The 13299-nt window shown below is 44.7% G+C and overlaps 1 protein-coding gene across 1 annotated transcript in view; it reads right to left on the bottom strand.

Moving 5' to 3' along the window:
* Positions 1-13299, bottom strand: part of SCAPER (S-phase cyclin A associated protein in the ER) — a gene marked incomplete in the record, with an annotated part of 4815867 nt that overhangs the window by 2773082 nt on the left and 2029486 nt on the right.

Raw genomic sequence — 13299 nt, 5'->3', positions numbered from 1 at the left:
GAATGGGATCCAAGATCCAGGGCGGAGATAGGAGATGAGACCGTAGGCAAGGGAATCAAACTTGACGAGGCCAGAATGGTGCTATGAGGATAACTCTGCTCCCCAACTGACAAGCTTTCTGTAAAAACGTTGTCATGAGAGGAAGCAGGGTATACGCATAAAGAAGACCAGGTGGCCAAGCATGGACAAGAGTGTCTCTGGGGGCTTCCCCCATCGGGGGAATTAGAGCAAAAAACTCGCTACACTTCGCATTGGACGGTGATGTGAAGAGATCGCAGCAAGGCTGGCCCCACTTGAGGAAGATCTGGTCCACTATATCGCTATATAAGGGTTCAGAGACCACTCGTAAGGCGAAAGGATGGTCCTGCTCAATTTGTCTGCCAAGATGTTGGACCGACCCGGAATGTGCATTGCTATCAGAAAATGGTTGGTGGAGATTGCCCATTCCCACACTCTCATGGCCTCTCGACAAAATGGATAAGACCTGGCTCCCCCGTTTGTTGATGTACCAGACCACTGACATGTTGTCTGAATGGATAGCAACAGTTCCGAGAGGAAGAGAGGCATGAAAGGCCTGCAACGCTAAAAGGACCGCTCTCATCTCTAGAACATTTATATGCAGAACGGTCTCGCTCTGAGTCCACGTGCCTTGGACAGTCCTGCCCAAGCAGTGCCCCCCCCCAACCTAAACGGGAGGCATCCATGGTCACCGTGGCTTGGGGCAGAGGCGCAAAAAAAGGGTGTCGTCCTCGCAATTCTTGGGAGTGAAGCCACCACGTGAGAGACTTCTTGCAAGCCCTGCTCACAGGGATCGGAAAATTTAGAGACTGATGTAGCAGAGACCACTGAACCTGTAATGTCCACTGAAAAACTCTCATACACAAACGAGCACAAGGAATGAGGTTTACAGCTGCTGCCATGGACCCTAAGGCTCTCAGGACTAACTCCGCTGGTGCTGCAGGGGATTGAAGAAGCACCAAATACATGCAGAGTCAGGCTGTGAAGTCTGTCTGGAGTCAAAAATGTCCTGGCCTGAAGAGAGTCTATTCTCACTTCTATGGAATCCAAGATTTGAACAGGATGAAGGGAAGACTTCTTGAAATTTATTGTGATCCCCAGTTGGGTAGATAACTGAGGGAAGAAATCCCTGACTAGAACAAGTTGATGCCTGGTGGAGGCAGTGAGAAGCCAGTCGTCCAGATACAGAAAGACCTGAAGCCTCAGGTGGGCCGCTACAACTGCCATGACCTTGGTAAACACCCTGGAGGCTGTGGTGAGACCGAAGGGTAGGACCCTGAACTGGTAATGACAGACTCCAAGCCGAAAGTGGAGGAACCTCCTGGATCGCATGTCCATCCGAATATGGTACTACGCATCCTTGAGGTCTATCGAGCACATCCAGTCCTCCTCCTGCAGAAAGGGCAGGATGGATTGTAGAGTGACCATCCAGAACTTTTCCTTGGCGATGGACAGGTTCATTGCAAATAGGTTGAGAATCGGCCACAAGTCCTCCGTCTTTTTTGGCACCAAAAAGAACCTGGAACAGATGCCTGATCCGGACTGGTCTAGGGGCACTGGCTGGATAGCTCTTTTTTCCTAGCAGCTTTCTTATCTCCAAAGCTGCCGCCTCCCCTTGAGTGGGTGGGACATCCGGGAGGCGTCTTGTACAAGGTGGGTTGTTTATGAAGGGAATTGAATAACCTCTGGATATTATTTGAAGCACCCAGCGATCTGACATGATGAACTCTCATTGGGCTAGGTGCCTTGAGCAACGCCTCCCGACTGCCTCCAGAGAGGAGCAGTCGAGCAACCCCCCTCAGGGTTGCAGGGCGGGTCGATCGGGAAAAGGTTCCAGTGACCCAAAGTTTTTGGGTCCTCCTCTGCCTCTGGGCCGGCGTACGCCTTGTCCCCCTCTGCCTCTGGGGAGTGTCCCGAGTGTTCCAGGACTGCTGAGATTTGCGGAACCACAGCTTCTTTTGCCCCTGCTGGTTCCTGGGAAAAAAAACTTTGAGGGTTAGAGAAGCGGATCCCAATGGCTGACAGTGTTTTCCCGTCGTCCTCACTCTGGACAAGTGCATCTCGGATGGTCTTCCCGAACAGGGTTGAACCATCAAAAGGGGCTTTAGCAAAGGACACCTTGAAAGGTTCCGAAAAATCACAAAGCTGGAGCCAGGCATGACGCCTCATGGCAATACCAGACCCGGCTGCCCTAGCGGCTCCCTCTGTGGCATGAGAGAGTAAACGCATGGACATATTTGACACGGATTTGAGAGTGGCCATACGAGCTGAGAAAGTCTGTTTATCCTCGGCTGAAATGGACTCCAGGGGGGACTCAGCGTACTCTTTGACAAGGTCATGCTGCAGTCTGATTACGTGGGCCATGTAATTCAGTGCCCTTAAAGTAAAGGTAGCTGAAGCAAAAGTCTGCTTTCCAAGATGACCCATCGCCCTGGACTCCTTGTCCGGGGGATGGACCAAGGAACTTTCCTGGGTGAGTTCCTTTTTGGTGGCCGCCACCACCACCATAGCATCAACTGGGGAACCCTTACTCCAAGATGCTTTGTCTGCAAGAGGACTCAATACCTTATCGGGCCGTTTGGGTATTGGCTCCACAGTGTCTGGTAGTGATCAGATCTACCAGAGGGTTGGCTGGGGGGACACCCAAGAGGTAGATGGGTCTGTAGCGAACGCCTCCAGAAATACTGACTCGTCCAAAGTAGGTTTTTGGGCAGACCAACCCATCCCCCGGCGAAGAATTTCCATAATGTCTCTGAAGGAGACGTCTTCGGAGGGGGGACCTAGGGGAACATACCCCTTCCTCCAAGTCAGTATCTTCTGTAAGGGACTCAGGGGAGTCCATGTGCCTCCTCTTGCATGGTCATTCGTGAGGGACCTCCTTGGGGGGGCTCTCTGAGGAGGTCTCACAAACAGTCTCATATTCCTCATGGGGAACTGTCTGAGGCGTATCGGATACATGCTGTCCGTGGGAGAAATGGATGATGGAAGACAAACTCAGTTGCGAGGGACCAAAGGCGGACTCCGAGGAAAGAGTGAGGGGTCTCGATCCTCCAGAAAGAACAGTCTCCGCAACGTCGAAAGCTGAAGGGGAACCGGCTTCCCTGAAGCTGGTGGTGTGGGTAGCCATACCTCTTGGATCCGACCCGAGGCTGGCACAGCCGGGCCCAAGGAGACAGAATGCCCCGACCACAACGGGGCCGAAGACACACACACCCCCTCGGATCCGACGCCCAGATCTCGGTTCCGAGAGCTCGGATCTGACAGGCTTGAGGGCAGAGCCAGTGTCGAGGTAGGAGGTACCATCAGCGCAGACTCCCTGACTCCGGGGCTCCTCAGATCCATAGACTCTGAAACCCGAGGGTGGATCGGAGAAGGAGCTATCAGGGCGAATGTCGGGGCCGAACTCCCCACTCTGGTTGGGGGGGGGGGCTAGCAACACTCCCATCTGCAATTGAGTTCGCAGAAAACTCATCATCCGGTCCATATCGGCTTCAGAGAGGCTCCTAGTAGACCTCAAGGACGCCACCGACACTGGCTGGGAGGGCCGATGCAAGGACGACCTCGAAAGGGGCCAAGCCTCCTCATCCAGCTCCAAGGAGAATCGTGGAGAACGGAGCCGAGGGGAAGATGGCCTTGCAATTTTCTGTGGATACACTAACACCTTGGCAAGAGGGGCTGATGGAGCCGATTTGGCCTGCCTCTTGCGACCCTTCTCTTGGTCTCTGTCTCTCTCTTTATCTCTGACTTTTTCTTTCTGTCTAATTTTCTTGGCCTCTCTCTCTCCCTGTAAAGAGGTGGGAGTGAGAGTCCTGGACAGGGGAGGAGGGCCGGAAGGCTGAACAGCCACAGCCATGGCTGAAGAAGTAGAAGGAGGAACAGAAGAAGTAGCCGACTCTGCGGGTAAGAGACCCGCAAGAATCAGCTTGGTCCTGTGATCTCGCAGGGCCCAGGGGTTAAAGGCTGCACAAATCTTGCAGCCTGTCGATAAATAGAGGACCCCCAAACAGACTACGTACAGAGTGTGGCTATCAGCGGGGAATAGCTTATGGCCACACTCTGTGCACTTGGAGAAAGTCGGTTTCTGAACCTCAGACATACCGCTACACACACACACACACACACGCACGCTCGCTAAGGGCAGGAAGGGGGTCCTACACAACAGGAGTTAAGCAACTCTCTAAACTACAAAACGGTCAAGAACTACGCACCCAAAAACACCCAACAGAGAATAAGAGAAGAATAGTAAATATTCACACAAAAAGGGCACACACACAGCGAAAACCATGAGTTTAGACTAACTAACCTCTTGGAGCTCAGAAATCTCTTGTTGGTGAAGCTGCGGCAAACAAGATCTGGGGATTGGAAGGAGGTTGCAGGGTAGCATAGGTAAGGGGGAGGAGTTTGGAGCTCAGATCTTTAGCTTGGTAAGCTACCAGCTCGGATCTGTATCGGATCCGGAACCCAAAGGTGATGATCAAATGAAGTTAACTACTTCAGATGTCCCCATTTCCCATGTAACAGAGCAGAGGTTATAGCAAAGGGGGAAAGGAAGATGAAGGCTGAAGTCAGACAGAGAAGTGGGTAAGATGGATTACTGCAACAGTGATTAGTAGGACATCTACTGTTACGGTAAGTTCTTACACAGTTGTACTATGTCCTGACTGAAATCACTGTTGCTATATCCCTGACATATTGACATAGGTGATTCCCAGAAATGAAGGAAGAAGAAGGGTGATTAGCTACTGAGAAGAAGAGTTGTCCAGTAACCCGAACATAACTGACCAAGCAAAGGCTGCCCCGGACCTGGAGAAAGCATCAGTTTTGTACTGTTTGGTAAAGATATTTACAGAGAATGAAGTGGCAACCTCTAAGATATACACAGAGTCTATTACTCTGTGAAACATCCTTGAGGAAGCCACTGACCTAGTGGAATGTGCTTATGGGCAGGTAAGCAAGGTCTCACCATAGTGTAATTAGCGGAAAGAAACAGCCTTAGAAATCCAAGCTGTGACAGTTTAGAAACTGTCTGTCCCAGCTTAGGGCTTATAAATGATACAAACAGCTGATCAATATTTCTGAAGGATTTAGTTTTATCCAGATAAAGTCTGAGCTGCCTGCGAAAGTCTAGAGAACATAAGACCCTTTCTCTCCTGCTTTGTGGAATGGGAAAGAAACTGGGAAGATGAAAAGCTGATTGAGGGACAGCTTGTTCACTACCTTAAGGCATGGAAAATGGATTAACCCTGAAAGTCACCCTGTCCTTGTGAAAAATAAGAAAAAGGGGACTGGCCATGAGAGCTTGTAACTCAAACTCTTCTAACAGAAGTGACAGCCAAGAGAAAGATGGTTTCAAAGTACAGAATTTTACAGAAACAAAAGATGCTGACTCAAAGGGAGGCAGTGTAAGCTTTTCTAGCACAGAATTAAGAACTTAAGGGGAAGAGACGAGCTTTCTTGCTGGATTAGGATGCAGGACCCCCCTTGAGGAAAAGTCTGTCCTCTGCCTTAGCCATAAGTGGAAGGCTAAGAAAGAAGCAGATACTGATAACTGACAGGTGAACTTATAAAAGATTAGGCCAAACCTGATTGAGCAATTTTTCAGAGATACTGCAGTACAGCAGGAACTTGTGATAAGAGTGTGTTCTGACTATGTTTGTGGCACCAACAGGAAAACCTTTTCCATTTAGCAGTGTAAGACTTTCTTGTAGTGGGTCTCCTGGCCTCCTTTAAGAGCTAACAACCTCTTCACAGAAGAGGGGTCTTTGAGAAAGTAAAATCCTATCATTCATGGTATTAGACTGAGATGGATGATATGGGGGGAACAGCAATCCTTTTTGCTTGGTTATCAGGTCCGGTTGAAGAGAATTCTCCTGCAACTTCCCTTTGTCAGCCGAAAGGCCAGGGGAAGCTAATGGTGACAGTAAAAGGAGTTTTGGTGCTTCCTTTTGTGACTTGAGAAGAAGTTTTGGAAGAGGAGGCAGAGGAGAAAGAGCACAGAGGAACCTCCCTGTCTAATGAAAGGAAAAAGCATCTGTTCTCAAGGCTGTGGGATAAGGGTCCCTGGTGCAGAAACAGGGAAGTTGATGGTTTGTTGGTGATGCAAGGAGTTCTATCTGAGGAGTGCCCCACTGAAGGGTGATAGTCTGGAAAATGTTTCTGTTCAAAGACCATTTGTGGGGGTCCACCAGGGACCGGAACAGGGAGTCTGCTAGCATAATGTCCTGAGAAGGGCTGTATGCGGCTGTCAACATGATGTTCATTTGGGTTGCCAAGTTGCATGCCTACTGTGCTAACCTTCACAGCTGATAAGACCTAGTGGCTCCCTGTTTATTTATGTATCACATGGTTGAGCTGTTTTCTGTGTACACTAGGAGTGGCCCAGGTTTCCAAAGGTGGGAAAAAACATGAAGACTTACAGAACAGCCCTCATGTCCTTCGGACTGACATGTTCCATCAGGAACGGAAGTTGCCATTTCCTCTGTACTCGGTGTGATCCTGTCTATGCCTCCCACACCTTGTCTGAGATATCTGTGCGAACCTGCAGAACAGGAGGAGGAGGTGTAAATGGCAGTCCCAGGTTGAGGATGACCTGTCCCTTCCACTAATGTAGCTCCTTTCTAAGACAAGGGAGGAGAGGAATCAGGATACAAAGTGGGGCAGTGATGGGATCACACAGATTTCAGGTGCCTCTGGATTTTCTTCGTGTGACATGTGGCGGGGGGGGGGGGGGCAAGCATAGTGATAGCGGCTGCCATGACTCCAGAGTCCTTAACATCTCCTTTGATGAGCAATGGATTGCTCAGGAGAGATTTTGAAAACAACTTGACAGAATGTGAACTTTCTCCTTGGGAAGGAAGGCATGAATTTTCTTTCTGTCCAGTCTACAGCCCAGAAAATCCAGGTCCTGTGTAGGGACCATGTGGGATTTTGTGAAGTTTATAGGAAAACACAGATTTGTCAGAAGACAGAAGGTGAAGGGTAGATGCCGAAGAAGAATTTCTAGACAGACAGAGACTGTATCAGTAGGTAGTCCAGGTAAGGGAACATTTGAATTCCCTGAATGTAACAGAAAGCTACTCCTGGATTTACTCCCTTTGTGAACACGCTTGGAGTTCTGCAAGGACCAAAGGGCAGAGCACTAAACTGAAAATGAGAGGATTCAGAGAAAAATCTGAGGAATCTCCTGCAAGAAGAACAAATGAGTATATGCAAGTAGGTGTCCTTCAGAGCTAATGACACTAAGAAAGCCTGGGGAAGGATGAAAGGCAGTAGAGCGTGGAGAGACAGTACTTAGAAACATGGTACCCTCAAGTAAGTGTTTAGGAGATACAGGTTTAGGATGGGTCTCCACTGCCCTTCTTTCCTTGGGACTAGAACCTTTGGGATTTGCTTGATGGTTCCCTGACACAAGAGGTCTTAATTAATGGAGGTCAGGATGGATATTTGGCTTTGATGAGGTTGTGGCATACCTTTTAGAAGGAAAACATTTTCTCACGACATGGCACAATAGCCCGTGGTGATGAAGAGGACCAACCTGTCTGTGATAATAGCTCCCCACCTAGAAAGGGAGGTTGACAGTCTGGGAAAGAAGAGTAATGGGACTGAAGGCAGGGATAGGGGTGCTGCAGAGGTAATCACAGTTTTTTGCTTCCAACGGGAGGCCTACCTGCTGGAGATTTACATTTTTTTTTTTTGAAGAGTACTTTTCCTAGGGGTTTTCCTTTGTTTCTGATCTGCCTTACGATCACTCCTAATGAAGGAGGCAGACTTAGATAGGTAGTTCCTATGGTATCTAGGAAATAAGAGTAGGATGTGTCTGCAGTCTTTCATTGTCTTATCTTAGTCTTGGAGAGTGTTGAACAGACTGGGCATCTGAGGACCAAACATTAATTCTTTGTCCAAGGGACAGCCTAGAATTTTAGATTTTAAATCCTCAAGTATAGGCTGATTGTGAAGTCATGCATATCTTCAAATAACAGATCCAGTGGCAGCTACCCTAGAAAAACCATCACAGCATCGTAACTGCACTTAATGCTATGGCTGGCATTTTAAGTAGCTTGCGACAGTAAGCTCTGCATTTGATGCTTAGACTCTGCTGTGAGATGGTCCAGTACAACTGTGTTTAAGGAATGTAGGACAGAGATCAAGTAGTTTATCTGAATCTAGTAATTAATTGCCTTAAAGGCAAGGGTAGGAGAGGTGTAAACCTTCTTTCCTCATCTATCCAAAGCCCTACTACCTTTGTTAGTAGATATGGCATTTGCACTGGGCAGAAGTTTAGAGGGATTATCTGAAGAGAGAGACACTGTAGAGGGGTCTGCCACTGGGTTCTTTTATAAATATTTTAGGTAATCAGGCACCTTGTAAAACCTGTCTGGTCTCTTAGAGGCTGGTGGTTGAGAATCAGGTGAAGAAGAAATGGATTGCAAAGCATGCTCAAGGACAGGAGGGACTAGAGAAGGGGCACCTCCAAGGGGATGTAATACCTCTTCTGAGCATCAGAGATTTGTGTGGATTGCCATTCAAAGTGTTTCATCATGCTCTGTATAGTCTTCCCAAAGGAAGCTACCTTAACAAGGGAGTCTAGTGAGAAGTCCTTTTTTGTCAGAGGAGATTTGCCTTTGAGAACGTAACTGAGAGGAATAGTCCAGAGAATGGTCAGAGTCGTAGTCCTGATCGTCTTCAGAAGAAAACAGGGTATGTTTTTAGGAGTAGCCTGTGGTTGTGAAAACTCAAAGGAAGAAGGTTTTACAGACATAATAGCTCTGAACAACCCCTGTGAGAAGTCTATCCTCTTCTTTTCTCTAGCTGCTGAGGGAGAAGCCACATGCTTAGTCTTCTGTTTTTACTTTTTAGGCGTGATGCCCACCTGGATGAGATGCAGAGACTCAGAACCCTGTCTGACTTATTACACAGCCTGGGATCTCTTGCCTAAATAAAATTTAAAGGGCAACATGCGGTCCTTTGGAAATGATAATACGTGGTTCCTTAGACATATCAGCAATCTGCAAGGTCTCCAGAGCCATACAGACTTCCAATGGAGTCTTGGTAACAAGCATCTGAGAAGCAACCTAAGGTACTGCGGGTTCTGCAACCTCAGCAGGTATGCCAGACATGCTGGTCTGTAGAGCTGTTTGAGGCCTCTCAAGTTGTTTCTTCAGTGGCAGAGACACATCAGAGGCCACGGAGTCAGACAATTTGGATTGGGACAAGCTTTTTGACACTGGGGCTCAAGAAAGATGTTGAGAGTATAAAGTCTCGACCTATTGGTTTTGAGAATGAAGGATTGATAGACTGAGCAAGATTTGTGATCATGTTCTGGGCCTAAGGAAAAAAGACACTTGTCATGCAAGTCCATGCACAGAATTTGCCTACCACACTCGCACTTACACCTCCTAGCTGACATCTACAACTTTCACCAAAATACTGGAAGACAAAAAGGAAGGTTCCTCACTGGGGCACTTATGTGGATCAAATAGATAAATCCTTTATTTGGAAAATGACACCACACGTACAAACAAGCGCTTTCGCTCGGTAGAATACCGAGCTTTTTCAAGTTGTTCTTGCAGTACAAATGGTTTGTGTTATATAGAGAAGTGTACACCCACGTGGTTTATTTAATTAGCTTAATTAGTTCAATTAAATGACATGGAAACCACTTCTTATTAAAAAATGTTGAGAAATATTAAAAAATATTAAAAATACAAAACCAAACAGAACTACAATTTGAGTGTATGTTAAATACTTAAAAAACTGATATAAACTGCTTAAATTGTTGGACAAGTGTATACAAATGATTGCCATTTGTCAAACCAACATTAAAAATGTGTACATACCAACAGATTGTAGTAAAAATCACACTAACTGTTCATGAAAATAGAAACATTCAATAAAAAATATTATTTGGTGAGTATATTTATCTATTAAAGTAATACAAATTGTATTAAAATCTTTATAAAATCATGTAATCACCAAATATGAATGATAAATAACAATAAAAATCATCACAAAGCCAGACAAAATTAAACAAAGTAAAAATAGATAAATATATGTGTATATATGCTATATAATAAAAAGTGCTTGTGCATTTGAATTAATATTACTGTTTCTTAGTTTGAACCTAGTCAGACCAAAATTAGAGCTATAATCGAGCCATCCTTAGTTTAAGGACACTGCTAATATTAATATTGTCATTAAGCCCAGGTGGCTTACCAGCGTCCAGTCTTAATTGCTATAAAAATTCTCGATATTCAAGTGTGGTCTCCCAGTCACCACCCCTGGCATCTGGTACTACTTGCTCTAACACCATAAACTTCAATAACATATTAGGACAGGATGTGGAGTGTTTAAAAAAGGCATTAGTTTCCTTTTCTTTAGATATGTCGTAAAATGTTCGTAGATTCTTTTTCTAAGGGGTCTCTCAGTTTTTCCTATGTAAAAACTGGAACAAGCTAAGCATACCCCTAAATAAACCACCCCCTTAGTTGCACAGTTGGAATGGCAACTAGATTTGAAAAGGAATTTTCTTGATGGAATATATAAAGTCGAATCATTAAAAATGGCACAGCATTGCCTACAGGCACCACATTTAAAAGTGCCTGATTTGTGATTGTCTAGTGTAGATTTTAAAATATTTTTCTTTTCAAACCATTGCTTAAGGTTAACATCCCTTTTCCTTACAAAACTGGGGTGTGAATGGACTATTTTATTCAGTTCATCATGCAACGTGAGGACCGGCCAATGTTTCCGTATCACATTCTCAATGTTAAGGGAGCTAAGAGAATAAGTATAAATAACACTACTGTGTTGTGTTGAATTAGCTTCAGCTACATACTCAGGGCTCTGAGAAAGTCCTTTACCTAATAAAGGAGGATATTTACTGTCCCTGTTGGTTATTATTTCTTCTGCCAAGCTAGTCACTAAGGAAACAGGGTAGCCTCTCTCAAAAAATAATTCCTTCAAGATTTCTACTTCTTCCACAAAATCACTAAATGTACTGCACATCCTAGAGGCACGAATAAGTTGCCCTTTAATAATACCTTTCTTTTGGTAAAAGGGGTGCCCGCTTTCAAAATGCAAGTAGGAATTGGAAAAACTTGGTTTCCTGTAAAGCTTGGATTGGAACGTTTGTTTAGAATTGTCTTTAAATAAGGTTACATCCAGATAGTGCAACTCACTTGCACTGATATTATAAGTAAAAGACAAAAAAGGAGTAGTAGAGTTTACGTAATTATGAAACTCATGGAACTGGTCCAACGATCCATTCCATAAAATACAAATGTTATCTAAATATCTCTTATAGTGAGTGATAAGATGGACCCAATCAGTTGAAAAAATAAACTTCTGTTCCCATCTGTGCAGTGCTAAGTTAGCGTAGAGTGAAGCACAGGAAGCACCCATGGCTACTCCCTTCTTTTGTTTATAAAACTCACCATTGAAGTATATAAAATTGTTTTCTAGCACAATTTCCATAAATTCTGTTATCAAGTTGGTAACCCTGCACTCTAGGTGGGCCTCAGTAGATAGTACCTCATTAAACCATTCCAAACCAGTACAATGAGGGATACTAGGGAATAGTTCCACTATGGTAATCATAAACAAATCTACCTAGTAAAACGTAGGTTGAATGCCTTTGAGAAAATCCCAGGAATCTTTACAGATGTTTCTCAAAGAAGAGACAAAATTCTTAGTTACACGGTCAATAAACTTGCCAAGTGGCTCAGTTATACTGCCTGCTCCAGAGACGATACGTCTAAACTTTAGTGGATTCAACCCCTTATTTGTTTTTGGAATCCCAAAAATAACAGGGGTTTTGGGTTTGTTCACATGCAAGTAGTTAAATAACTTTTCATTTATCACACCCTGATTTTATAAAGATTTTAATACAACAATTTTTATTACTTTAATAGATAAATATACTCACCAAATAATATTTTTTATTGAATGTTTCTATTTTCATGAACAGTTAGTGTGATTTTTACTACAATCTGTTGGTATGTACACATTTTTAATGTTGGTTTGACAAATGGCAATCATTTGTATACACTTGTCGAACAATTTAAGCAGTTTATATCATTTTTTTAAGCATTTAACATGCACTCAAATTGTAGTTCTGTTTGGTTTTATATTTTTTAATATTTTTTAATATTTCTCAACATTTTTTAATAAGAAGTGGTTTCCATGTCATTTAATTGAACTAATTAAGCTAATTAAATAAACCACGTGGGTGTATACTTCTCTATATAACACAAACCATTTGTACTGCAAGAACAACTTGAAAAAGCTCAGTATTCTACCGAGCAAAAGCGCTTGTTTTTACGTGTGGTGTCATTTTCCAATAAAGGATTTATCTATTTGATTCTGCTGGTGACGTTCCCTGGCTGTGTTTCTTGAGGTTCTTGGTTTCGATTTACTTTTTGGAGTTTCAGTGTTACGGTTTTTCATGGCCGAGGGAGCTGAACCAACTGATTTTGCTGATAACTCCTCAACTATTGAGGAATCACTGTGATTCATAGGTTCATAGGTTTATACTAGGCTATCTGCCCTAAGGCATTTATAAGCCTAGCCCAAATTTTTGTGGCTTACGCCACCCCTTATATGAAAAAATACTGTGCCCATTAGTTTGTTGTGCCTCTGTCCAGCAGTGACACAGAGATGATTCCCGGGGTAAACCTACGATCTCCCATCCACAGGTCTAGATTTCTCTTGAACAGAGTCAGCGAGGTGCTCTGCCTCACATGGACCGGGATTTTATTCCACAGCATAGGGAGTCTCTGAGTGATAAATCTTTCCCTCCAGCACGTCCTATTTATATCCGTGCTAAGGTTTAAGTCGCTTGCTCTAGTGGTTTTGGTGGATTTGGATTTTTGAGGTGGAGCATGTCCATTAATTCCGGGTTGGACATGGCCTTGTATGTCAGGCACATGTCACCTCTGAGCAGACGGTATGCGACTGAATAGAGCTGGAGTTTCTTCAATCTGGCAGCATATGACAGATTTTGGAGTCCCTTTATCCTTTTGGTGAGGAACTTTTGGGGTCTCTCCAATTGCTGCAGATTTCGGGTGAGATACATCCCGAATGGGGCATTGTACTCGATCATTGGTCTGATAAGTGAAGAGTACAGGGGAACAATGACCTCACTAGATCTGGATGTGAATCCCTTCATGATCAGGTGGGCAATGTAGAAGGTCTTTCTAAAAACTTTAGCAATGCGAGTGTCAAAAGAAAGGCCACTGTCAACCTGAGTCCCCAGGTCCCTGATAACCTCTTCTGTGCTTAGTG

Source organism: Protopterus annectens, chromosome 7.part0, assembly GCF_019279795.1.
Source record: "Protopterus annectens isolate FY-2018-M chromosome 7.part0, PAN1.0, whole genome shotgun sequence".
In the NCBI taxonomy this organism is placed as follows: domain Eukaryota; kingdom Metazoa; phylum Chordata; order Ceratodontiformes; family Protopteridae; genus Protopterus; species Protopterus annectens.
The sequence above is the reverse complement of the archived record's forward strand: the minus strand, read 5'-3'. Positions and strand labels throughout refer to the sequence as shown.